Below are 26,800 nucleotides of genomic sequence, written 5' to 3'. Positions count from 1 at the left end.
AAGTGGAGTATTAAAGGAAGGAAGGGAAGAAGAGAGAGAGGTCGGGTTGTTTCCTTTGCTTACCTTTGTGTTGGTAAGCACATCCTCTGGGTCATGCTGTCAGGTCCAGGACAGGCTGATGAAGGCCATGTACATCTACTTTTCTTTTGATGTTATTCCTAGGAAGGAGAAGTTTCAGAATACATAGAAAGAATACATAGATAAATTTCAAGTCCCAGAAAACAACACAAATGCAAGAAAATTACTCATTCCATGGGTTGCTTCTAAAGTCCTGAAGAAAATCCCAAGGGGTCAATTCATGTCTATTTGTGACTATTTTGTTCAGAATGGATTTTCTGGTCACACTGATACTGACAGACTGTGCAGAGCTCATTTTGATGGGAATGCTTTTCTTTTGGTTGTTGTGTACAGTTTCTCTTCCCCTTATGTTTTTCAAGATTTTGTGTTCTTCTGCTTCCTCTGTAATGTCTTTATTTCCAAAGCAAACTCAATTTGATTGTTGGTCTCATTTGATATCATTTCATGGTTTGATAGTAATGCAATTTTTCTTTAAACTTATTTTGGCATCTTAATTATTAGAAATGTAGGCACTTTTATCTGCAATGCAACTTCAGTGTATGGGTTCAAGTGTTTCAGGGAAAACTTGCTTCACACCGTGGACATCCGCATGCCATTCCATGGAAAAACTGAAGAAACTAATGGTTGCTGAAGTACCCAGAAGTACTGCAAACACTGGACAAACATTTTAAGATGAGCAATTGCCTGTTGGCAATTTTCAGATAATGTGGACTATTTAGGACTTGACAGCTCTCAGCTTAGGAGTTTCCAGTTTGTTTTATTCTGAAATAAGTGATGGGAAACCACCCATTTCTGTTCATTTTTAACAGAAGAGCATAACATAAGGGACCCTAGGGCTTGATTTAAGCAAAAGTTTGATTTAAGCAGGGGCTTTTTTTAGCTTGAGGAGCACACATCCCTGTTTCTTTGGTATAATGGTATTCACCCCTGTTCTCTTACTGACACTATGCTTGAACTAATTAAGTTGTTGCTCAGTCTGAACCACCACTGAGCAAATTAATAAAAAATGCTCTTAAACACGGGACATAAGACTCAGCTTGAGCACAGTGGTTATAAATGCTACATATGGTTTAAAGTCACCTTATCTTTTTAAGAATAATTTCCCTACAGTATTCTTTGCAGTTATATTGTAAATTTATATCATTTTTCTGATTTTAATTTTAATTTTAATTTTTATTTTTTTGCTTTAATGTTTCATGGGAAATATCATTACATTTTCTCATGTCTATTTGTTTATTGGAGAATTAAAAGCTTAGAGTTACAGTGAGATACAATCTAAATGACTGAGTTTTTCTCAAATTGATGGGCAAAGTTGTAATTAGCCTGTCCTAAGTACACTTCCATTTGCTTCTTTATTTCTTCAAGTTAAGTAAGATAATAGAAGTTTCAAAGTATTTACGATTAGAGAGATGAAGTTAGCCAGAAATGAAGCTCTTACTTATCTGCTATAAATTCGATGGTGAAGATGCAAGAAGCTTGTTTAACTAATTACCAATATTTCTTCTTTGTAATTGAACAGTCTATAAATACTAGTGAACTTTTAGACAATTTTAACTTTTTGCTTCATAAAACTTTCCAAGGAATAGATAGTTCAATGATACGATTACTTTATACAGCTGAGGATCAATAAGGGAAATCATTCTGAAACTTAATTACTTATTTATTATCAGTGAAATAAAATATTACAGACTCATTAAACTGTTGAGATTAGGATTATATGCTGGCACTATTAAAGAGTATTGCACTCAGTGATTCACGAAGTCTTTTGATATCCTGTTTTAAATGACGTATCCAGAAGTTAGCAACTGAGTAGTCTTTCCTTTAGTTGCTATTAAAAGCATGGACATCTAAGCAAATCTTTCAGCTACTTATACTAATACTTATGAGTATGAAAGGATGTCTAAAACATATCCTTATATGTCGAAAATATCCTCTCTGTGACTTTGTCATTCTTGGCTCTGTGGAAGAAAACACTCGCTTACTCCACAGCATGATTTAATTTTTTTTCAGTATCAGGAATGCTTCTGAAGCATAGTAAGTGGAACAGCTTTGAAAAATGAAACTGCTTGTAGGCAGGGCTAGCAATTTCTCTGTGGTGAAACTGTACCTCCCTCATATAGTACCTCTCTCATCACGTTGTTTTGAGCACCATCAAGCAAAACTAACAGGAGGCTGCAGCCCTTCTCCTTCTGTCCATGTGTAAAACCACTCTGCTGAACTGCTTGTAAATTGACTATTTACCTCTGGAAGTAAGTCAGTTGTTTCCTCAAACCTTCAAACACTTCCCTCTTGGTGTATTTCTGTCTGGTCAGTTCTACGCCCAATTTCTCTACTGCATGCAACTCCAAATTCAATCAAAAAATCAATCAAAAAATAACTTCCTGATCACAGGAAGTATAAATTAAGTAGACTGTACTGAAGAACATGGGAAAACAATAACAGGCCTGGTCCAGAAAAGATGGTTTACTTGTCATCCATTAGACCTCCATCTGTGTTATGCAATGCAAGAAGTGTTTGCACTGTGGGGGAGCTTAGCATCTTGATATTGCTGTTCCCCAGACTCTTCTTCAGTGTATTTTGAAATTTAAATTATGACATTATTAAACTTAACAATGTTAAGTAATGATGAGCTACTTGGTTTCCATCTTATGAGCAAACTTGATAAATGATCTGATCACACTTGCAAGAAGGAGACACAGCTTTGACACTCTGGTTTGAGAGGGTTCAAAACCATCTTCCCAGGAAGGTGCTGCAGTCAGAGGATGGCAGGTGGGCTGGGGAGTAAAATCTAGATTCTTTGAATGAAATGTTTGGTCAGGAAAGCTTAAGGAATATAGCATTAGGTAGCTAGCAAGGCAGCTCCTGTCTAAGAACTTTCCCTCAGGTACCTAGGTTATGGGCCTTATGTTAGTCTATAATTCAGACAAGGAGAAAAGACCTCTAAGGGCAAAGTAGAGATGTATGTTTTCCACTCCTAGAATAACTTGTATATTTGGAAATTCTCCTGCAAGCGCTTGGCTTGAACTATCCTCAGGAACAAAATGAAATTAGGGTCCCCCAGATTCTGGCTGAGTACCAAGCCCCTTTTTCCTGTTGCACACACCACAAATACAGTCAGGTGCTGTGAAAGCTGATCTTTGATTTTGGGACCTTCTGAGTTGTTTTGGAGAGGTGCTAAGGGAGATCACTGACACAGAAGGGGTCTGGGTGAAAATGTTTACCTTTAGCTTGAGCAATTTCATGATGCAGATTTGATTCTGTTTTGAAAGTCAGTCAACCTCTGCTCATGAATATTAGCTGGAGAGTGTACATTAAAACATCCCAGGGGAACATTCAAACCTTTTGCAGTGTTATCTCTGGCAATTTTCATCTTCAAAGTGCTTTGCAAACATTAAAGCCTAGCTTTTGTCTGAAGCATTTAGAAAGAGAGCTGGTACAAGTGCAGCCCATACTCTTGCCGTCAATGCACAGGTGGGCAAACTGAATGCTTCCACCCCAGACATCAGTGAATGGAGACTGGTGTAACAAGAGCTTCTACTCCCAGAAAATGGTTATGACCTGCCAAGGAGGTAATATGTTATCCCACTGCCTTAGATTTTGGATTAGGTTTAGCCAAAACACGTCTTCTGAGGAATATTCCTATCCTTTCCCCACTGAGAACAGTGGTTTTCAACCATGGGCAGTTCTGAGTTATTTAACCCACATAGCCAGTACAGCATCTCTCTCTCTCTTTCTCTCTCTTTTTTTTTTTTTTTTTTTTTTTTTTTTTTTTTTTTTTTTGTAGCTGAACCTTATCTAATCTTCTGTGTGTTTTTAGGAATGTCAGTATTTGTTCAGAACTGGAATGAAATAATATCAAGACTTCCTTAAAACCAACAATTCTAAGTGTTTACTGCTGTTACAGTCTAGGAATGCTTGCTTCATCTATTGTGGTTGTATCATATAAACTTTGTTTTGAAGGGGTTTTAAGTCCTGAAATATCAGAACAGGGTTTATAGGATAGACGTGTGCTCCTCTGTGTACCTAGTTACACATTACACCCTTATGCTTTACTCTTCATAAGATTTACTGATTTGTTCTGTACGGAAACATTTGAATCCAGGCAACAAGCTTGATGACACGTTGCATGAATATGCTGCTCTTGAGAAAATACATTCACTAGCTCACCGTGTTTATAAGAATTTTCATAAAGTAATAATGTTTTCTCCAGACTGGTAAATCCTTTTGAGTCACGTTATTTTTCCTGCTGAGAGCCTCATGCTGTTAATTAGTGCTTTGTTGACCCAGCTCCCTCACAGTGTTATGTGTAGGGCTTATATTCTCTGTATATTTATTTTAATACCTTTAAAAAAAATTAAATGTTTAATTTTTCATTATGTTGCTTAAACAAATTCATAAAATAGCCCATGAGAACTTTGTCTTGTTTTGTTGTGCTTTTCCTGTATTTCTGGCATGATGAAATTATTCAGATTTTTTAGTGCGCTTGTACAAAAGCATGAAATGATGACACCAAAAAATATTCTCTGTGCCAAAAAGTAATCTGGAAGAGATCAAAAAGAAAGGCCTTCACCCACTGTGCAAAACACCATAAATGTCATGAGTTGAAAAGTTCCTCAGTATTTTCCAAAACCTCATCTGAACAAAAAGTTAATAATAAAGATGTTTGACAAAATTCCATGTTCTGAAAATTAATTTGAGAAAAATGCAAAATTGACAAATATTCTCCTTTGAGTTTTTACAAATTCCAAGTTTTTTGGTGTCACAAAGAACTTTTCAATATAAAATCTAAGGAAGATAATCTTAAAAAAATATAAAAAAATCAATGAAAGCAAATTTCTGGACCTAAAGCATATTTTTTGGGGGGTGAGGGCTTTAACCATAAACTTTTGGTTTTGCAGCCATAATCTTTTAGTGTATTTCATCTTTTTATTCCAGTTTGGGAAAGGAGAAAGATGTGAAATCTCTTAAAATCTTCTGGGATAGACAACCCTTTTCCTCTGCATCTCAGCTGATCCACCATGGTATATCAGCTTCATTGGCATCTATATGCTGTCCTTCAATCCTACAGAAAATGGAAGAATTAAATCTTAAGAATTTTTGAGAAAACTTTTAAAGTATATTTGTAAAAATTAAGATGATGAAAAAAGATATATGATGTTATATATTTTGATAAAATCTAAGATTTAAAATGTATTTGAATGTATTGAAATAACCACTCTGTTCTCAGGGAAAATGAATTTATGTAAAATATTATTTTAATGAATTGGCATTTGAGTTTCAAGTCAGTGAACAATATGGTCCATTTACTCTGTGTGATCCTGACTTTTTTGATCTTTTTGACTGTGTTGTTGTCTGTTTCTTTGTTAGTGGATCTTAACTTATTCTGAAAATTTGTATGTACTTAAGCATGCAAGCATCTTAAAACTTTGATTGCTTTTTTTTTTTTTTTTTTTTTTTTTCCTCTTGACATCCACAATACTATTTTCTTTTACTCTTTAAATTCCTGAAAATCTGAAATTGGATTTTCTTGGGAATATCAGATCTTAATTTTTATTTAGTTATTGTCCTCAACTGTCTGAGGTTTTAGTAAGAGAACAAGCTGCAAAACTGTAGATCCTTTTACTAAAGTCTGTCTTTTTCATTGTTGTGCTGTCAGACTCTGCTTTCTTCCAGTGATATATATCACAAATTTATGGACAGACAAACATCTCAACTTCAGGCACAAAACAAGGTGTTTATAAACCCTTTGAGGATAAATTAAATGAGGGACAAATACGAAAGGGTTTCTGCTGCTGCTTTAGGCTTACTTTAGGACTCATTCTTATCTGGGCAAACAGAAAAGTTTTCAGCCATGGTGACTAAATGACAAAGATTGGTGATGATGGCATTGGATACTGCTATGTGAATAGTGCTCAGGCAGATGTGGTTGGCATAGCGTAAAATGAAAACTGAGTAAACATTTATACTTTCCTTGCTTTGTCAGCCAAACTATACAAAGGCAGGGGGAGGGAAAGAAGACGGACTTGGCTTAAGCCACGTTTGAACTCTTCAGGATTTCTGTCCAGAAGGAGGGACTGGAAAAGAAAGAAAGAAAGAAAGAAAAAAAAAAAAAAGAAAAAAAAAGTTTAGTGTTTAACAACGAGCTCTGTCTACAGAGGGCTAGAGGAAAGCACCAGCAGTTCCTGCTTCTCCTGGTTTCCCACAGCCAACATGCTCAGACTGGGGAAAGTGGGCTTGAGGACAGGGACTGCACCCTTCTCAGATGCAACTCAAGTCTTAGTGGCTCTCACGGCCTGAAGGGCACTCACCCCTTTACTGCCCTTCATCAGGTTGAAGTCTTTCAGTTCATTTATTTATTTGTTTATTTATTTTGCATTGTTCAGCTAGGTGTTATGATGCAAAAGATCCTTATATTCAAGGTTAAGTGCTGTGGCCTACCTGCACTCTCCACTGGGCCAGAAAGGGAACATGGCTGTGTTGGTGAATATGACGCTATACAAATATAATAGAGAATAAGACATGGTCTAGAAGACACTGAGAACACCCAGAATTATCTTCATATAATAAAGATGTGGTTTCCAGGTCCTCAGCCACAGAGAGACTCAGTCTATACTCTTATTGAGAGGCCTAACTCCTTAGCTTTTGGCACAGTCTTTGTATCTGTCTGGAAAAGTTTTTGAGCTAAAGGGACATGAGGAATACAGCCCACTTTTGTGAGTGTCTTCAGCATCATCAGAACAGCTTTTTAGTGTATATGCTAAAAATAAAGAAATCACTCAGTTTTAGTCTTGTGCCTTTGCTCCTTGCTGCCATCAGTTGTGGGATTGCTTCAGGGCAACAAGCAGCATTTCACCTAGTTACTAGACAAAGTGTCCTATCATAGGAAATTTTATAAAGACTAAAATTATTTTCCTATATTAGCGAAAGGCACACTGAGCAGAGAACTGCACGCTATGTAAAAGGTCCAGAGGAGGAGTAAATCTTGTTTTTCCTTCTGATGGTGGTGATGGTCTTTGCAAAACCTACCTCATCACTTCCATCTCAGATCACGGATGAAGATTCAACTAAGTTCTGAACAGGGATGAAAGCTAGTCTTCTTTCTACGAGTCCCCAAGCTCTCCAGAGGAGATGAGTAATGTTTTTGTTCTAGTAAGCTACTGTGCATATCATCTCTCATATATTCTGTTCTTTTGTTTCTGCATCATACAGATAGAGCAAGGAGCAGTGAGAGTGGGAGGACACTAAAATGAATGGTTTGGAGACAGTAGTCATCAAGTCTGAAATAATGGTAAAATTATCATATTTTCTACACCAAAGTTAAATATTAGGGTCAAAATCCTGGCAAGTGGAAAGGATGGCAATCTTCCCTCTTTCTTTTAGCTTCATAGCTTTAGTTGTGAGTAGATCTGAGCTGTGTGTGTGATGAGACAGAAAAAGCTCACAATATAGCAAAATCATCAGCTAAACTAGTGATTTCAGAATATTAATTAACCCTTCTTAGCCTGGACACTCTCCCAGACCTAAAAAAACCATTTCTATTAGAGGCAGTAGTGCCTCAAATGCCTCAGTAAAAGTCTGCATTATTGGGGTCCTTCTTCCTTATGAGGAAGTTACTACCTCAGCCAATATTACTCAATATCCATATACAAAAGCATAAGCAAGGAACATTTATTTTCCTTAGGATGTGACTTTTCCAAGTCTCTTATATCTTTTTTAAATACTGAAATGTTTGCTTGTGTAAGTCATCAGTTTATTGCTAAATGAAAACTGCCTATTAATATAAAAGAGAACTTGCTCCTGTATACTTAATAATTTATTTATTTTTTTGTCATAAGCAGTGCAAGGCAGTGGAAAAACAAACAACCCCTCTCCCCCTCCCCAAAGGATATATAGAAAAGAAAAAGAAAAAAATGGCTAACTCCACAATAAACCAGTCTAGCTATATGTGTATTAGGTTATTTTTTGTGTTTGCCTCAGAATATAAATATTATAATAGGCCATGATTTGTTCTCTCCACCCTTGTCTGCAGCTAAGAAGATAGAAGCACTATATCTACTATGGCAACAGAAAGCTGTGTTTGCTCTGGATAATCTCCATGAAAACTCCTGCTGTTGCCTCCACAGTTTCAAGCCCAGTGTGTGGAAAGGCTGTTGGCTAATTGTAGTTCTGTCTTATCCTGTTCTTCTCAGAGCAAAGGCTGTCTCTTTGATGGGCTGGTTTAAACCCTGGCAGCTGCTATTATCTTGTGTGTGTGCGATCCTGCAGCCATGACTGCAGGAAAATTTAGGGTTTCATAAGGAAAGTTTTATTCTTGTGATTCTTGTGTTTTCCAAAACAATGATTAGAAACAGTCTTGCCCTGCTAAGGGCTAGATTTTAGTATTGTTTAAGAATCCAGTGACATAAATTGTCCCCATAATCCCACACAGTTTATTAACTGAAAGATAGCAATATAAGCAATCAGGACATGGATCTTATCTGCTCCTGTCTTTCCATTTCCCTTCTCTGTTGCTCCAGTCCCACAAATCTGAGCTTTCTAGAAGCTTCCTCCATATACTGCATAATCTATTCTTTCATTTGATGCTTCCAGAAACTTGATCCAAGAATAAAAGCATGACGTGAAGATTTTCCTGTTACTTAAACACCATACCTCTCCTTCTTCCACTGTGGTTCCATTTTATTCCCTTTATTTTCCTTCATGACCTGTGGACAAAGTAGTTTCATTGCTTGTGTATCATTACTTTCATTCATGGAAATATTGCAATATTTGCAGGATATATAAAAAAATCTATCATGGAAAAGGCAAATGTTCCTTGTGACTCCCTTGAATCTGGAAAGCGATAGCCTCAGGCAATAGAATGCCTTTGTTCAAGGCTTTTCTTAAGGGGGAAAACTATTTCATAATAAAGAAAAATAATAAAATATCATAAATTATGCCTCTTCTTTAGCATTAGGAATTAAAATTAGCCCTTTTCAATTACGTTTTCCATCCTGGACCTTTCTCTTTCAGGGAGGTATTATAACTGGAAGAACTGGATTTCATGTAATTTTTATTCTGAAGAAATTCTACAGAGAATGCATTTTCTACCTCTTAAGTTTCCTATATTCTGGTTGTAGTTCTCACTCAGGAAACTGAAGGCATTAATTCATTGATCTTAGTCTATACCTACAGGAAAATTAAGTTATGATTAGACTTAGGCTGGTTTGACTGGGAGACAATTCTCCTCCTCTCTCCTTCACCACCTACTTAATGCTGAATTTGTGCTCCTGTGCGGAAACAACTTGTGTTTCCTGAAGAGCAAAAGAGACATGGCAGTGGTTAAAACAACTAGCTGGAAGAGGTAAATGTTGGGGTTTAGTCTTGGTTTCTGGTATTGCTTTTTAGTTTATTCACTGCAAAATATGTAGATTAGCATAAGAAAAAAAAATGATTATATTTCTGTTTGAATATCATCTTAGTTTCTTGTAGTATCATTCAGGTACTTGAAGAGAAATTTTGTTTGGTTTAATCTGAGCAGGAGGAACAAATTGGTTCTCTTTGTTTAGTTCTCCCCTGACATCATGAAATGTATATGGCTCTGCCAGTCCACAGTTTCAACAGAAAGACTGAAAGGCAAATACTAGACCTGAGAGATGGAGACATTTTCTAAAGATATTGTTTTAACCTAGGCCAAAAAGTGTGTTAACTACATGCCAACCACAGTTTAAGCAGCCTTCAGGATAGCCAATTGTTCAGAGGAGGGTTATGGGTCTAGAGGAAGGCACAAAGATGATCAGAGAGCTGGAGCACCTCTCCTATGAGGCTGAGAGAGTTGGGGATGTTCAGCCTGGAGAAGAGAAGTCTCCAGGTTGACTTTATTGCAGCTTTTCAACACTTAAAGGGGGCTTATAAAAAAATGGAGAATAACTTTTTCCTCGGATAAACAATGACAGGACAAGGTGGGATGGTTTTAAACTAAAAGAGGGGAGATTTAGGTTTGATTTTAGGAGGAAATTCTTCACTCAGAGAATGGTGAGGCACTGTAACAGGTTGCAGTGGAAGCAACCTTCTTCTTAACAGAGAAGCTGTGGATGCCCCATCCCTGGAGGTGTTCGAGGCCAGGTTGGAAGAGGCCCTGGGCAACCTGGTCTGGTGGAAGGTGTCCCTTCCCATGGCAGGGGGGTTGGAACTGGATGGTCTTTGAGATCCCTTCCAACCCAGGCCATTCTATGATTCCGTGATTGTTAGGCACCATCACATCCTGCTTATTGAGGAACTTGGGAGCCATGTAAGAGGACAGAATGAGCTGAAAGGCAATTCTTAATGGCAACAAGAAGAGGGGAAATTTGCTTAAGCAAGCAAAGCTGAGCCTCTAGAGATCAAAACATTTTTGGTGATGTAATTCAGCTTTTTGTTTGTTTTCTTTAGGAACTGTGGGGAGAGGGATAGGGTGTATGGGACAGAAATATTTGCTTTAGAACAGTTATTGTCTATGAGTGGTGGTGCCTTAAGAATTATGGCAGGATAATTTTCTAAGGGTACATGTAGTAGCAGGTATACTTAGATTCAGAAATTGCAAATTGTAGCTATCAATCTCTATAAGTGTAAGATTAGATACAATAGCTATTGATGAGATCAGTACTGTTTGAGTTGGCCTTCTCAGAAACTCAGAGACAATTGTAACCTGTACCATCTGAAATTAGCAACCACAAATAAAAATAGGAAGAGGCAGCAGCATGTGCTGGCAAATGGAAAAAGGACTTGGGTACAGCAAGTGCTATAAAGTCACAAGCCTTGCTAAGTAAAGATTTGGTAAAGTCTGTATCACTGTGACTTTACTATTGCTAAGAAGTTGGTTAGATTGTGCTGTGCAGTTAACATGAGCCAAGTATAAGATTAATTTCATGTGACCCTGAAATATCATATAGTCCATTGTTCTTTTTCTTGCAAGAGGCTCAATGACTCCAACACCTTTCTTGACAGGTGTTTGCCAGGTCCTGAAGACAACTTTAGGAAGTGCAATGACCACCTTAGTAAACCTACTCCCAACTCCCTGCTCCCAGCTCCCAACTCTCCCTGGTTTTCCTCTGAGGTTTAAATTTCCTCTTTTACAATTTCAGACCATTACTTCTTCTTCTGTGCAAGACGAACACAGAGAACAAATTACTATAATCTTTGGAACAGCCTTTTATGTATTTTATTTTTTTTAAAAAGTATTCATACATTTGAAGCCAGTCAGATTTTTGTTGCTGTGAAAAATAATCCCCAATCTCTCATTCTTTCCTACTTTCCAGAATTTGATTTCTGTTGTTGCACATTTCTAGACTTTCTCCTTTTATTCACGTTTTTATTAAAAGTGTGGTGCCCTGAACTTGCCACTTATCTAGTCTTGTCTTGCTAACATTGGGCAAAGCATAATGGTCATTTAATATCTCTTTCACAGCAAATAAATAAATAAAAAGCTCATAAATCTGAAAGAGTGATATTTAAGAAAGTATTCAATAGAACTTAACAAATCGATAGGCTGTATGTATTTACTTCCTAAGAATGGAAACCTGCTTAAATATACCATTTTTCCTATTATGCTAAATAAGGCATTTATCTCCAAATATTACTAAATTCTATAACTTATTTTGTTTTAAATTAGTTATGAAAGAAAGGAATAAGCTTTTTGTTGAAAACAACTCTAAACAATTTATCTTGTTCAGCATATTCTACTAAACATTCAAAGCAATTTGTAAATCATAATCGTGACTATTGCTCTCAGAAAAGATTAACAGTGGACTAATACAATGAGAAAATCATAATCTGATTCTAAACAGGCCATATTTATCTGCTTTCTTTGAAAGGGTTATAGCTCTAGCAATTATAGCTCTAATTTATGGTGCCATGGCTGAAAACTTGAAACTTGCTGAAGTCTTCTACTTGTATCATCAAGATTGCCACCTAAAATTAACTACATTAATTTTCCTTTTTTTGCATTGAATATTCTAGAAAATTGCCATTGTAATCTTTTACTATCACACAGTAGGCAAAAAGGAAACAAAGTATCACTTGAGCTAAAAAAAACTGTTGCTTTCATGTGAAGTGGACCAACTACCATGCTTGCTCAATTTTAAAAATAGACAAGTATGAAAAAAATAGTAAAAGCCTAAAAATTAATCCAAGTATAAGTCACTGTGAATTAGAAACTATTAATGAGGTGGCAAGCTCCTTTAATTCTATCCATAACAGAGGAGAATGCTAAAGAGGAAGTGAGACAAATGCTAAAGAGGAAGCGAGACATTAGGAGGTTTACTGTATATTACAGAAATGAGTGAGTATGCTTACAGGTAACACTAGGCTTCCCATTTCATAGAATAGATGAGACAGCAGTGATGCAGTGTTTAATTTATCTGTATCAGTATTGCTCTGATTCCTCACTGACATCTGTAGCACTAAGTAGATACCCTGTTAAAACAAAAAACAATAATAACAATAAAAAAGATAATTAATGGTTCTGTAGTGGGGTAATATATACAAAAACCTACACATCTGTACTCTGTGTATATAGATAATTTTAAAGGTCTATACTTATCTATAAATAGTTCAATAAGCATATATAAAATGGTGAAATAATCCCTGAACCAGAATGATGGTGTACTTACATGACTTCATCCAGGTTTTTCCAGCAAACAGCTGTTATTAGACAATCTTTTAATGTCCCTTCTAACCCAAATCATTCAATGATTCTATGATTTAAATTCAAAATCATTATGTTTGTGTGGTATGATGGCTTCGTATTCTCAGAATGGAAAATCCTTTATTTGTTTTAAGAGAATTGCTTCACAGATCTGTTCTATGGCATAGTCTTACAAATAGGGTTAGCTCAGGAAAAAGCTGACAAACTCTAGGAGATATAGCTAGCTTTTTAATTAACTTTATTGCTGAAGAAAATTTGATGGGGAGCTGTGTCCTGCCATGAGCATTCCTTGGGAAGGAGGACAGAGGAAACTGTGCTAACAGAAAAGGCTTTGGAGTAGATGGTGTTTATTGTTTTCTCAGATGATATTGTTTAACATTTCTCAGAAGTGCAGTTCTCAGGAAATTATAGCATCTAGGAATACATTTCAAGCAAGAGAGGAAAGAAGGGCAAACAGCTGACCATATAATCCAACTGGGATTTGCTGCAAGAATAAGATGGGTAAAGCATATCAAACGATTAAGCTATGACTTGTACAGTGCCATTGGCTTTTCTGTCTAAGGAAAATGATTCCAGTTTATAATACATTGTCCTAGAAACACTGATATAAATAACCACTAGTAATCACTTATAGTTCAGAATTCATTGTGGTATTTGTGGTATAGAGATTGTGTGCAAGAATAAGTGTAGGTAAGTTTGGAAGTATATGAAATCTCTAGCAAGTTCAGCTGAGAAATTAGTTTTTAGCTGGGGATTCAACTAAAGCCTCTTAGTTTAAATCATGCATAAAAGAGCTGTAAACATCAAACACTCACAGCCCAGATAAGAGCTCTGATTGTTCAGGTGTGAATTTTTCTTCACTTATACTCTTCCACTGTGAAGTTTTCCTTTGCTTCAGATGGAGAAATCTCATGTATTACCAAAATAAATAAATAAATAAATAAATAATAATAATAATAAAATCATATTTGATTGTTTCATGCAACAGCATTTTCTGACTTAATGTTTTATTGAGAAATTCTTAATCAAGCCTATACAGCCTTTCACGTCTCTAATGCAGCTCAGCTTCCAACTGTGCAAGCCTGTCATATACTTGGGCCTGTTTGCATCAGAGCAGCCCTTAGCAGGGCAAGACTGTTTGAAGTGCTTGCAATAAACAAAAAGAAGATAATATCTTAATCTAAACACTATATGTGTGCATTTTATAGATGGGTACTCTTTTGCTAAATATAAATTAATTATAAGCAGCAGTTTAAAGATCATAGGTAACTTTATTTTTTATTCTGCTTTTCTTCCACTTCCATTCAAGTGGTATACTCCCTGGTTTCAAACAGCAGATACAATTAAAAAAGCCTTGGTAACCATTTGATAGGGGAACTAGGAAATGGCACTTCATGTGAAGCAGTAAGGCTGTCTTCATGGGTGATATGGTTAAAAGATTTCTGTTTCAGAACAACCTTTGGAATCTGCTCTGCCAATTCTTAAAATAGGAGTAGTAATTTTTAGCTAGTTGAATTATTTCCTTATTATCTATTTAATTATTTCCATTTACACATAAAGTATGTTAAGACTATAGCAATGAAACTTCATGAATGAAATAAAGAAAAATATGCAGAAAATCTTAAGTGCAAATAAATCCTATAACTTAAAATTATATGATTTCCTCTCTTACTCAGTAACAATCTTATCCCAAGGGAAACCTCAACAACTTTTCTGAACCCTTGGAAGTTCATTGTCTTCTTTCTAATACTCCTACTAGCTTGGCTAAGATCCTCAGTGCTTGTCTTACCATTAGAGGTGTAATTTCAACCCAAACAACATCCCCTATTTTCTGAATGCTGACTTCAGATTGTCTCAGCTTTTATCTTGCTTTAATTGAAAATGGGGTGCAGAGACAGTTTTTTGTTTCTTCTGATATTCATGACTTATCCTGGAGTATTCAGTTCTTCCTCAGAGTCACCTTCTTGGTAGGATGTCTTTTGCATTTCTGCTTCAGCCAGTTCCTCTCTGCCTTCAATGACATCATAGAAATAGTAAAATCCTCCTTTCACAATTTTCACACACCACACCACTCACCACAGGAAAAAAGCGAGTGTTAGCCAACAGTTCTGCTAAGCAAATGGTATGTTGCTGGCTTTTGATCAAGACCACATATGACACATTAGCCAGACATAATACAGGCTGAATAAGCAGGCACTCAGACTAAGCTTCCTTCCCTGAAGCTATCAAGTTGCTGGATTGTTGTTTCCCAATGTTTTCATGCTGACAGCAGAGCACATGGTCACAGTTTGACATTCATAATCCAGAGGTTATCAGACTCACCTTGGCCTTGCTGTGTGAGTTTATTGCTGTCACTTACTGATAGAATTGAATAATTATGTCACCTATGTGTTTAAGTCAGGAATGTGACTAGGCGCCTTGCTGAACAAAGACCTGGATAGATCTGCTCTTTGAAGACAGGGTTCTCCTATAAGGTAATACTCCCTCAATACTAATAGACCATCTGTGAATTACTGAGATAAAAGCATTATTTGCACAGGGGAGGAGAAAACTTCCTTTGCTCCTACTGCTGGCAGAGCACCAGGCTCTGGACACTATTTATATCACAATGAGCCAGAAACAGAAGTAGCTTCTCTCCCAGCTTCCTCCTTTCTGATTCATCCCTCACATATCTGCAGCCGGCACAGAAGCTTTGAGGGAAAATAGAAGGAGAGTGCTTAATACCCAGTGTTCTAAAAACTATGGACAAAAGGAGTTACACGTGATCCCCGGTGAGACAGCTGTCTGATGGAACATCTCAGGATCATATGAAATCATGTCCTCTCAGGACAGACTTTTTTCTCTTCCACAGAGATTTTGATCTTTGCTATTTAGCTTCTATAAAGAAAAAATATAATTTACTTTCATTAAAATGCATTTAATACAAAAGTACAAAAGTAATTCTAAATATACTTTAAATAACCCCCACAAAAATTTGCTTTCTGCTGTTTGTGACATTGGAATTTGAAAATATTTTCTATAGAGTACCTTTTTTAAGTTTGTAGAACAGTTCAGGATTTATTTATTTAATTATTTTTCCCCTGAGCAGAACAGCTATTCATTGAAATAAAGCTTATTATCTTGACAATTCTTCTGAAGACCCATAGTCCCTATTATTACAAGAAATTGCCATCAGGAGACTGAAATTCAGTACAAATTTCTGGAGATCATAAGCCTGCAACATTAATCTAGCGCTGTCTATATATGTATGAAATGTGTGACAGTGTCTTTCATAAACAAAGTTAATCTTGCTAATTCATTTACTCCTTTTAATATACTTAATTTATCCAGAAGTAAATCCCAAGCCCTACATTTCTGAAGAACTGAAATGTGTGAACATATCTGGTCTTGCACAGTTTAATGATTCTATCTTTATATTCATTGAATATATATGAAGTAAAATAAACCAATATGAAAAAGGATAAGAAATCTGGTCAAGGATTATCTGACTTTTATTAGACACAAGGTGAATGGCAAGTTTTCTGTTCCCTAGTTAGAGGACTGCAATTTTAAGCTTACGATTCTGTTACAATATACAATATACGATATTACTTTTTCTTTTCTGTGATTATTCAGCAATGTTCATTTTACATCAGCTCTTTTGATGATGATCTTATTATTTAGCTCTTTCATTCAAAAGTGCACTTCAGTGTGTGCTGTGTGTGAGAGGGCAGTGGGGTAAACTCAGACCCATGAAAACTTTGGAACAGATTTGTTGGGGACGTCTAAAATTCTTCTATAAACATTGTTTTTGTTTGGTTTTGTTTGTTTGTTTTGTTTTGTCTTTCTACTCTATTATGACAAATATGAGTGTTTTCTGTAGACAATGTATTCAATTATTATTATTGTTGTTGTTGTTGTTATCATTATTCCTGGTTTTAATCCAAATTTAATTGAAATAAACAATGTTGATTAAAAAAAAAAAAAGGCTAACTACATTCAAAATATCAATTCATGACACAGTCATCTACTCAAAGTAAAGTCTGTGTGTTTAGCTTCTCTGAAGAACAGACTTTCCAAATACCAAAGTTGTTTTGAAAAGTGATTTATGAAGAATTCTATTTTATATACTTAAGAAAATCTCAGCCCACTGTTGCATCTTCATGATACACAGAATATGACTTAATTACTTCTCTTTGTATAATTTCTTCTGGAATTGTTAGTATTACTAACAATAAGTTTATCTAAGGATTTTGTCTGACATGCCAGAGAACTCAGATGTTTAGGCGTATTAATCCTTCAGTAAAAACAGAGTCACAGAACAGATATTAGATATGTCCTTTCTTCTGATTTTCCTGGCCTTGAAATTGAAATAATAATTGTAATGATGAACAGATATACCCTCAAGTTTCTTGAACAGGGATGTCTCAGTAATATTTCCTATCTTCTTGACCAGGGTAAATATCTCAGTTAAATCTGGACTCCACTTTTCTTCCCCTCTGCTCTGCTTCTCTTCCTTCATAAGTTTTAATTTCCTTATGAAGAAAATAGAGTTATTTTGCATTAAATGGAGCCAGGCATTGCTATAGCTAAGCTGAGCCTCCAGGGCAAACTGTAGAGTTTACCGGTTTGATGTCCTAGTGTTTCAATGTTTCAATAACCTTCCAGGGTAATGGAGACCCTGAGCCTGTAATACCAGAAAAAAAAAAATAAAAATAAAAATCAATAAACCCAAACCAACGGAAGTTAAATTCTATTTTTTTGCTGTTCATAAACCTGCCAAATTCTCTTTGCAGAGACTATAAAAGCCATAAAATAATCCTCTCCTTTAATTCTCCCTTTACCCTTAAGTCCGGCAGGGAGTTTGCAGTTGTACAGTATTCTCAGATACAATTTCAGGCTGCTCACAGAAACTGTGTTAAGGTTGTCACAGCAACCCAAGGCAAGATTTACCTTGCCTTTGAAGACTCTAGATTCAAACCAAGCATTATTTTCAAATGAGGGGAGGCTAAACTTTGTGGAACTTTGTAAAAGCCACATGCCTATTAATTCATTCTGTTGCTATTGACCTTCTTCACTCTAAGTGCTCAAAATCAGCAATTTCACTATAGCTAATGTAATGACTTAGTTGGTTGGCTGCAAATAATATTTACTCAGCTGGATGAAATGCACAGCTCAAAGACAAAATTAGTTTGTGAAATGTTATCTAAAGATACTTTCTTACTCCCTAGATGTTTGATACAGAAGCAGAGACTAATGAATCCCAAAGGCCAGACTCCCAGTCTGTTATTCTTCTTTCCTACCTCAATTAATGACTTTTTCTTCCAGTTTATTTTTAGAGCTTATAAAACCCAGCAATGCAGGCATTTTTTTCATGTTCCATAGAGAACAGGAGAATAGAAAAAGCATTATAGCTCTTTGTATTTTGCTTCAAATAAAGCAAAACAAAAACACAGTTATTTTTAAGTTATGGTGTTAACGTCAGAAAGCTCTGTTGCTCTTTCTTATTTATCTTTCTTTATCTGTTCTTTAGGTACATGCTCTTAGGACTGATTCTCACCCAGTTTCAGCTAGAGTTGTTCACAGGCAGGATTAGAAATGAATGGGAAAGGTTCTTTGAGCTGTGTAATGGAGCTCTGTTGTAAATGAGAACATGATCCTCTGTTAAGGTATAGATGACTTTATCTCAGAAAGAAAATCCATATAAAGAAATCCAGAATAGTACAGATGGCAGGTTTTTCAAATGAATTCTATTTTTCTCTCTAAAAGTCCTCATGTCTTTACTAGTTTAAAAACAGAAACTGTCACCACCACATTTCTTTACCCTGAAAAGCACTTTAATTTCCTTTTCCTGGGGAGAGGGTTGATTGGAGATATTGACTTTCTGCTACACAGTGATTAAATCACTAATACATGCAAGAGGGAAATGTATCTATCCTTATGCATATAAATATATGCTTTCTTTAACTCAAAGCTGGCACTTCAATGTTTATTTCAGTTTTAGTAGGTTTCCTTATTGTCTGTTTTGACCTCTTTCACATCATTTATTGCAAGCATAGCATTGTCCCCTCCACATTATCCATCAATCCACTGTTCAGAACAGTCAATTGCTGATCTGAAAGAGCCTAAAGTAATTTATCTTGTGTAAACTAGCCGAGAAGAGTTTTTCAATGACAGATGGTGAGTCTTTATATATATATTTTAAAATATTTATTTATTTATTTATTTATTAATTCTAGAATTTCCTTTTGCAGTTAGGTTGTAGCAGGGAACAAGAAATTTTATTTTCCTCTGGAAGTATGAACATTGTTATTTGTCTTTCTCTTCTATTATGACAAGATATGAATATTTTGTGTAGACGATGCATTTTTTTCCCATTATCTCAGAATTTTCTCTCTAGTTATGAAATGTGCTTCCTGTGAAATTCATACACTTCAGTTTTTCATGAGCTCCAGGGACCTTCTACCTAAAAGTAATGTTGCTTGGCATCTCCTCCTAGTTAATCTTTTCTATGTCAGTGAATGTAGTTTTCTTTCAAACACTTATTCATACAATAAATAAATTACTCAAATGTGCAGATTACTCATAAGTTCTGTCTTTTGTACACCTATGCTCTGCATCTGCTTTTCCATGTTAAGAGAAATTTAAGAGGTTTCTGTTTCATGATCCATATGATATCTTTCATGATATTTATACTGGAATAAGACCACAGTGGTATCTGGAGAGCTACTGAGATGTGATCTTAATGAGATATCAGAATTGGTTCTAAATAAGAAGGAATTATTCTGTTTTCTTCTCTTCAGAATATATATATTTTTTTCTTTTCTTTTCTTTTCTTTTCTTTCTTTCTTTCTTTCTTTCTTTCTTTCTTTCTTTCTTTCTTTCTTTCTTTCTTTCTTTCTTTCTTTCTTTCTTTCTTTCTTTCTTTCTTTCTTTCTTTCTTTCTTTCTTTCTTTCTTTCTTTCTTTTTAAATGAAGTGTTTATGCACAGACTGGAAAGGAATGAATACAAATCTGCATTCTTCCATCCTTTGAATTTGAATGAGAAATAAAGTTGTAATTATTGGAAATCTTCACCTGTACCATGTAATTTGCAAAGTTTTAAAGAGTAAACAGATTATTGTATACATCCAAAATCTTGATCATAAGGATTAATACTTGAGAAGATGAAAGGATCTGTCTAGCTATAAGGCTTTGGGTTAATCTCACATTTAATATAAAAGGGAGAGAGCTGGTTTCTTATTTAAAGAAAAGCAAAGTAAGTAATGCAATCTATAAATACTTTCAGTCATAACAGTACATGAAACTTTTTTGATTACTGTTACTGCAAATAATCTCAATGTTAAATCCAATTTGTAATCTGATAAACCCTATATTAAAAATAGTTAGATTTTAGACCTGCAGTTCTGACTGAAAGTCTGTTTTAACATCTCACCATTTGGTTAATTAGAAAAATTTCCTCATTTCCAGGCTGAATATATTCATGGATACTTCCATTTGTTTTTCTGAGGTAATCTAGTAAATTAAATATCTCCTAATGGCAAGATCTCCTCTCAATGCTTGCTTTGTATTTTTTAAGATCTTATTTCCTCCCATTTTAATTTTAATTTTAATTTTAATTTTAATTTTAATTTTAATTTTAATTTTAATTTTATTTTTTATTTTTATTTTTATTTTTATTATTATTATTATTTTTATTTTTTGATTTTAATTCTATTTTTTTATTTTAATTTTATTGAGTTTTGTAATAAGCAAACAAACTAGGCTGCTTTATATTGTCACTATAAATGACACCCTTGTGCAAAACCTGATATCTACCTTTCTTCTTGTTGTTGTGACCAATTTGAAGAGCAGAGATATGTGAGCAGTTTTTAATTAAATAGCTTGAATGTGGGTAGCAAACTTGACAGTGACTTAGCCCATACTGAACTGTTTATTGTTGGAGTTGGGCTGTTGACAGTATGCAGGCTTTCTAGGTTAAAGCTAGTATTTCTATGGAGCACTGTGACTGTAGTTCAGCAATATCTTTGGACTCTCATAAGATCCATGTTGTTCCTCTGAGCAACCTACAAGCTCTTTCTTAATACTGGTATAATTTGGGTAAATCTTCTTGAAAATTAGTGTCCAGAGTGTCAAAAAATATCCCCCAAAAGTACAGATAAAATGAAAATAATGTGCTCATTGAAGATACTTTTGCTGTGCTTCTCCATTTTCATGGCCACATCCTAACTTTTACTTTGTCATCTATTACTTTTGTCTATCTATTACCAATATATCACCAATATATCAACTATAGTTTAAAGCAAAAATCCTTAGGAATATACTCATGGGTTTTCATTATTGCATTAATAAATTTGATGATACTTCTGTTGCTCACATCCTTGAGGTTATCCAGGTCTCTCTTGCTCATTCTTACTCTACATTGGCAGGCAGCTTTCTTTTACTGGCAGATTTCATTAGCAACTTCCCAAACTTCATGTTGCAGTCCGTAATGAAAAATTAAGCTGTTGTAAGAACATAAGAAATACTTCACTGAGTCAGACCAGTCGTCCATCTAGCCCAGAGCTGTGCCTCCAGCAGTGGCAGGATGAGATAACATTTAGGGAGCCCATGTGCCTGTGGACCATAGAATCCTATAATCCTAGAATGGCCTGGGATGGAAGGAACATCAAGGATCATCTAGTTCCAACCCCCTGCTATAGGCAGGGACACCACCCACTAGATCAGGTTGCTCAGGGCGTCATCTAACCTGGTCTTGAACACCTCCAGGGATGGGGCATCTGCAACGTCTCTGGGCAACCTTTTGGTACTAAAACTAGTTCCTCAAGTGAATCTCCTTCCAGGAAGATCCCATTCCTATCCAATACAGTGCAAGTCCTCTAATCTTTCAGTTCTTCTATACAGTTTATATTTAGTTAATTTTTTTCCAACTAATATTTCCCACGCAGCGCTATCAGCCATCAGCACAGTTTGAGTAAATGCTTCCCTATTCCAGTTTATTTGCATGTGCTAACATACATGCCTCTAATCCCACACAGAATGTTTTAGTGTCCAAATTCCGTGAGGAACTTTATAAATGAGTGCCTTCCTTTTACTCACAGCCCAAGGCAAATATTGTGTATTCCCCTTCCACTTTAACTTAATAAAAGAAGACCCCCTTTCCCTAAGAGATATAGAATAGTAAAGATTATGGAATAATCTAAAGAGATATGGAATAGTAAAGTTACAAGGAGATCTGAGAGCTGCACCTTAGGAAACCACAATAGATGTCCTGTGGGCCTAGCCCATTCTTAGATGTTTAAACCAAAAATAGAACTTGGTCTCTGGTACCGCAATCTCTCCTGAGTAATCTTTCCTGTTGCAGGATCTTTTAATCAATTTCAGTACATAAGAAATGAACAGAGGATCTCCAATGTGGTTAAAAATCAGAGCTAGTCCTTAGAGAGAGATGACAAAGCAGTCTAGCCTCTCTGGAGAAGATTGCCCCTTGTCACTGAGGAAATCTGTGACTGTGTGAGAGTCACAGAGATTACTGACAGTAATTAATTTGTGTGTGTGTGTGTTTGCTTCATGCTTTGCTCTAATTTATGTGGGATTATGGCATTCTTTTCTACTTATTCACAATGTTTTATGATTAAGATTAAATAGAAGTTTCCTATAGAAGTATAGTTTTTAAGGTTCTGCCAAGCCAGGCCAAATGCCTATGTGTCATAAACACAGCTGGTCAGCACACAGGTCAGCAGAAGGCATTCCTGTTGATCTAGCTCCAGTTCATTAATACCAGCAAATTTATCCTCCTCTTTTTTCTTTTTTCCTTTTTTTTTTTTTTTTTTTTTTTTCCCATCAACTTTAACATTAAGCACACTCTGAAGTAACAGCACAGCAGAAGTAACATTATGCAGCTTCAGATACCTGGGTTGTTGTTGTTTTTTTGTTTGGTTGTTGTGTTTGTTTTTGTTGTTGTTGTTTGTTTGTTTGTTTAAGTCTCTGTCCAACAGGTTTGGCATAGAAACAGTTAATCAAATCAAAGTGACCATATCTAGATGACCTTTAATCTCATTCTTACTGCAGAGTATCCCTGTGCAGTCCTCCCTTTTCTTTTATTATTTGCTTATTATGCAAAGAGCTGGACACATTAGACAACATCACTCATAAAATCATTGTGATGTGATTGTTTCCAGTGCTTCACCTGGAAAGTTGCATTCATTTAACTCACTTCTCAGATGGTTAGAAGCAATTTTAAAGTTTTTATTTCATTTTGTTTTGTTTTGTTTTGTTTTATTTTATTTTATTTTATTTATTATTTTTATTTTGGTAAAATGCCAATGGCAGTTGCACATCTGCAGCAAACTGGATGTATTTTAGAATTGAACTTGCTTCATGACATGTAGTTCAATATTATTCCACAATCAACTTGTAGGGTTTCAATCTTCTGTTAATTCCAGCAGAATGGAAGAAACTTCAGTTCAGTTAAGGTTTAGTAAAATAACGCTATACATTTAATACAATGAAGTCATACAGTTCTTCCTGTAAAATATTCTGTACCTCTGAAATCATGGTAATGATGTTTTTGACTCTGTCTGTGTGACACAGAGTGATGCCCAGAGAATCCTGGGCTGCATAGTTGGTTTTGTTTTAAAATTCATCACAATATTTCACTCAGTCTAGTAGTTGCCATTCATCACTATTTTTGTCTTCTTTTGAACCATTTCCTTACTGACCTCACGATTTTCCTAATTTTCTGTAGTATAAGTAAGAATTCTCTATATAAAATTTTATGTTATGCCTGGCCAAATGCCAAACATAAGTGCAGTTTTCCATCTCTCACTACACTAGATACTCACTTATCTCTTCAAATGCAGCAGATTGATCTGACGTGACTGATCTCTGGTAAACCCACATAACATTTAGAGATCCCAGTTTTGATGCTCAGATTTCTGATTTATGGGGAGAAAGAGATTGCCATACATAAAATGATAGTGAGTAATCACAACACACTTAGAGCTGATGTGGGTGATATTGTGGTGGTAGTGTTGTCCCTACACTTGCAGAGACTTAGTTCTAGGAAGATTACTTGATGAACAGGGAACAATTTCTCTCTCGCATTTGTCTTTGCATATGAGATGAGATCACAGAAACTACATGGTAGATACTGGGATAAAAGATTGACATGAGCTTAAAAATATATTTAAAAGGGATTTATAGGTGAGGATTTTGCCCTGAATATCAGCCTGAAATACAATGACTCAGCATTACTTGAGAGAAGTTAAGCAGCCTCCAGCATCCCTTTGTTAGTTGATATGTTTTTCTGTAGGGACAGGTTTTAGCAGTTGAATATTTCTGAATCTTGGTCTATACCATAACTGGTATGCAACAGTTGCATGTTATTCCTAAAAATGTCTTCAATATACTCATAGAAAACACGCCTCTTTTCTTTATCCTGCAGTATCTCCACATTTCAGAATTTACACCCTATAATAGCAGCACATATCTTAAAATATATATATATATTTAAAATGTAACATTTTCTTTAAAACTTAATTTTTTTTTTCTCTGTTCTTGCACCATATGGTTTCACTCACATCAGAATATCCATCAGCTTCATACCATTATTGTTACTATTAATCTCACTTAAAATAAGAGTTAAAACTGACATTTGATTCACATATCTAACCTTCTTCTAAAGAGATAACATTTATCAGTTCATATTACAGCTAGTCACTGTATATGGCCTTCTTCAACAGAATGGCGTTTTGTGGCAGTTACTATAGTTATCCTTATACAAAAGCTTTTTTTTTTTCCTCCTTGTGGAGTCTTGTTTTCCCTAATTAGTCTTCATTAATTTTAAAAAGGAGATTAATGTTGTGTATGTGAGGGCTCAGCTGTGCCTGTATGAGGCAGTTAGAAAGGGGTATGGTAATTGCCTGTTCTTTCTGTCTCACTGCTGCTAAAGGGGAAAAGAAATGAAACAATAACTTCTAATATCTGATTACAGGAAGTTCTTGATGCCTACATTCGATTTTGCTGCATTGAATCTTCATTAACCCAGTATCTGTTCTCATACTCTGAGTCTGGCATAGAAAAAATTAAATATATTTCTTTATGAAGCAACTTGAGTTGTGGTTAAAATCCTTCCAGGGACAGACTGAATCTTTACTGTCTCTGCTATCATCCATTTGGATTTAGATTCCTAGAAGAACCTAGGCACAGCATTTTTCAGTTTCTATATACATTTGAAAGAGCTGGGGGTATATATAAATGATCCCAAGAAGCACATCTTGTGAACTAATGGTTTTAGGACAAATGCTACAGTTGTAACTAGAATATGCAATGCTTATCATCTTGATTCTCCACTCTCTTGCAACTATATATATATATTATTAAATGATGAAGTATCAGGTTAGCCTTTTGCCTTTTCACTGAATGCCTCTGCTTTATCTGTATGATTACATCTGTGTTAGATTTGCCACATGAATGTTTGTTACTGTGTGGTTTCTTCTTATGTCATAGTAGGCTTTCCATCACCCAAAATCTGAAATGCATTACAAAGAACACCCATTTTATATGGATTACCTTTCAGCTGAACCTTTCTGCAGTAAAAATGACTGAATTGTAAATTGTGATACAGTCTCTCTCTGTTATTTAGGCCATTTTTTTCTTAGGGACTTCTAATTCTCTGTACTTTTGTTTTGGAAGGGGGAGGGAAGTAGGAGGTTGCACTGCAGATTCTGTTTTGCCATGGGGCTCATCACACAAAAATCAAGTGGGTGATTTCAGTACAAAGCTATTTGATTATGCAACATTAAATCATGTAACAACACAATTGCTTCAAATTCATGGAATTATTTTAATTATCTCAGAGTAATGCTTGCCTTTAAAAAAATTAAAACAAAAACAACAAACTTTTTTAATGTTCTCATGTATTATCTGATTATTTTCCCTAGGCACTCTGGAGTCCATTGTCTCTTGAAATGGCTGTGACTACAACATTAGCATCAATGAGAACTGAGATTCAGAATTTTCATAAGGCTCAGCCAAGGAATACAAAAGAGGTGGTATTGTGATTAAACTACAAAAAAGTCACAAAATGTGACAGGAAAAAGCAGCCAGTACTAGCTTCTGCAGTATTTTCTCTGATGATTTGTTAACTGAATGAGGCTAGAAATTTAGCTATCTATGCAAAGCTGAAATTTCAGTGAGAAACCATAAAACTTGTTTTGCTGTTTTGTTTATTTTTGATTTTCCCTGGGAAAATAATAAAAAAGAAAAGGAAATTCCAGGAGATTACCTAAACCAACTGTGATACACATTCTGTGGGGAGAGAGAATTTAGCATACAGACAGCTGTATTTCTTTAATTTCTATGGGAAATTACACTCTGATCTGAAGAAATATTTTGTGGAGTGAACTTTTAACCAAAAAGGATTGTTCTTGTGAAAAGTTTTTACTATTAGGGTAATTTTTTTTTTTCCTTAACTCACTCCCTACCCAAAACCCAATCCTTCAAAAAACAATGTTCAGCACCTTCACACTTTGAGTGAGATGGATTTTTTTTAGAGCTCCTTGTACCATCTTCATTAAAACATGTAAATGTATACTTCTACATCAGTGGTGCTATATTCTACAGCTGAACATCCTAATATGTTATAGAAGAGATCCTTATGTACAACAATATATGGAGCTAAAACTACCAGTGATTTGTAATTGATGTTAATAACATAATGCCACAATATATCACAGAAAATAAGCCAACTGAAACTATCACAACAAGCACCCACAAGCACCACCATTTATTAAGCTAACATTTCTCATTGACTACCCCATGTATAAAAATGCATATTTGAATGTCAAAAAAACATTCCATCAGTTATCAGGGATTTTCTTCCAAGTATTTGAAAGCCTGTGACATTACAAAAATGTATCATATTTTATCAACACTATTACAGTTTCTTGCAGATGACTGTGAAAAGACCACTGTATAGCTAGCGGCTACCAAATATTGCTTTCTGTATCATAAGTCACAGTAATTCTAAATAATGATGACATTTGGCTTTGGAATAAGTTTTTCCTTTGGTGACCTGAA

General features: G+C 35.3%; 1 long non-coding RNA gene across 4 annotated transcripts in view; it reads left to right on the top strand.

Annotated features, from left to right (window-relative positions):
- Positions 1–26,207, top strand: part of LOC309876317 — a 39,533-nt gene extending 13,326 nt beyond the window's left edge. For all 4 annotated transcript variants that reach the window (XR_014317152.1, XR_014317153.1, XR_014317154.1 and 1 more), the window contains one exon: positions 25,663–26,207. This is a non-coding gene — a long non-coding RNA (uncharacterized lncRNA). The remainder of the gene's footprint in view (positions 1–25,662) is intronic.
- The last annotated feature ends 593 nt before the right edge of the window (positions 26,208–26,800 follow it).

Source organism: Aythya marila, assembly GCF_965140915.1.
Source record: "Aythya marila genome assembly, chromosome: 1".
NCBI classification, from domain to species: Eukaryota; Metazoa; Chordata; class Aves; order Anseriformes; family Anatidae; genus Aythya; species Aythya marila.
This window is presented reverse-complemented; position numbering and strand designations above follow the sequence as displayed.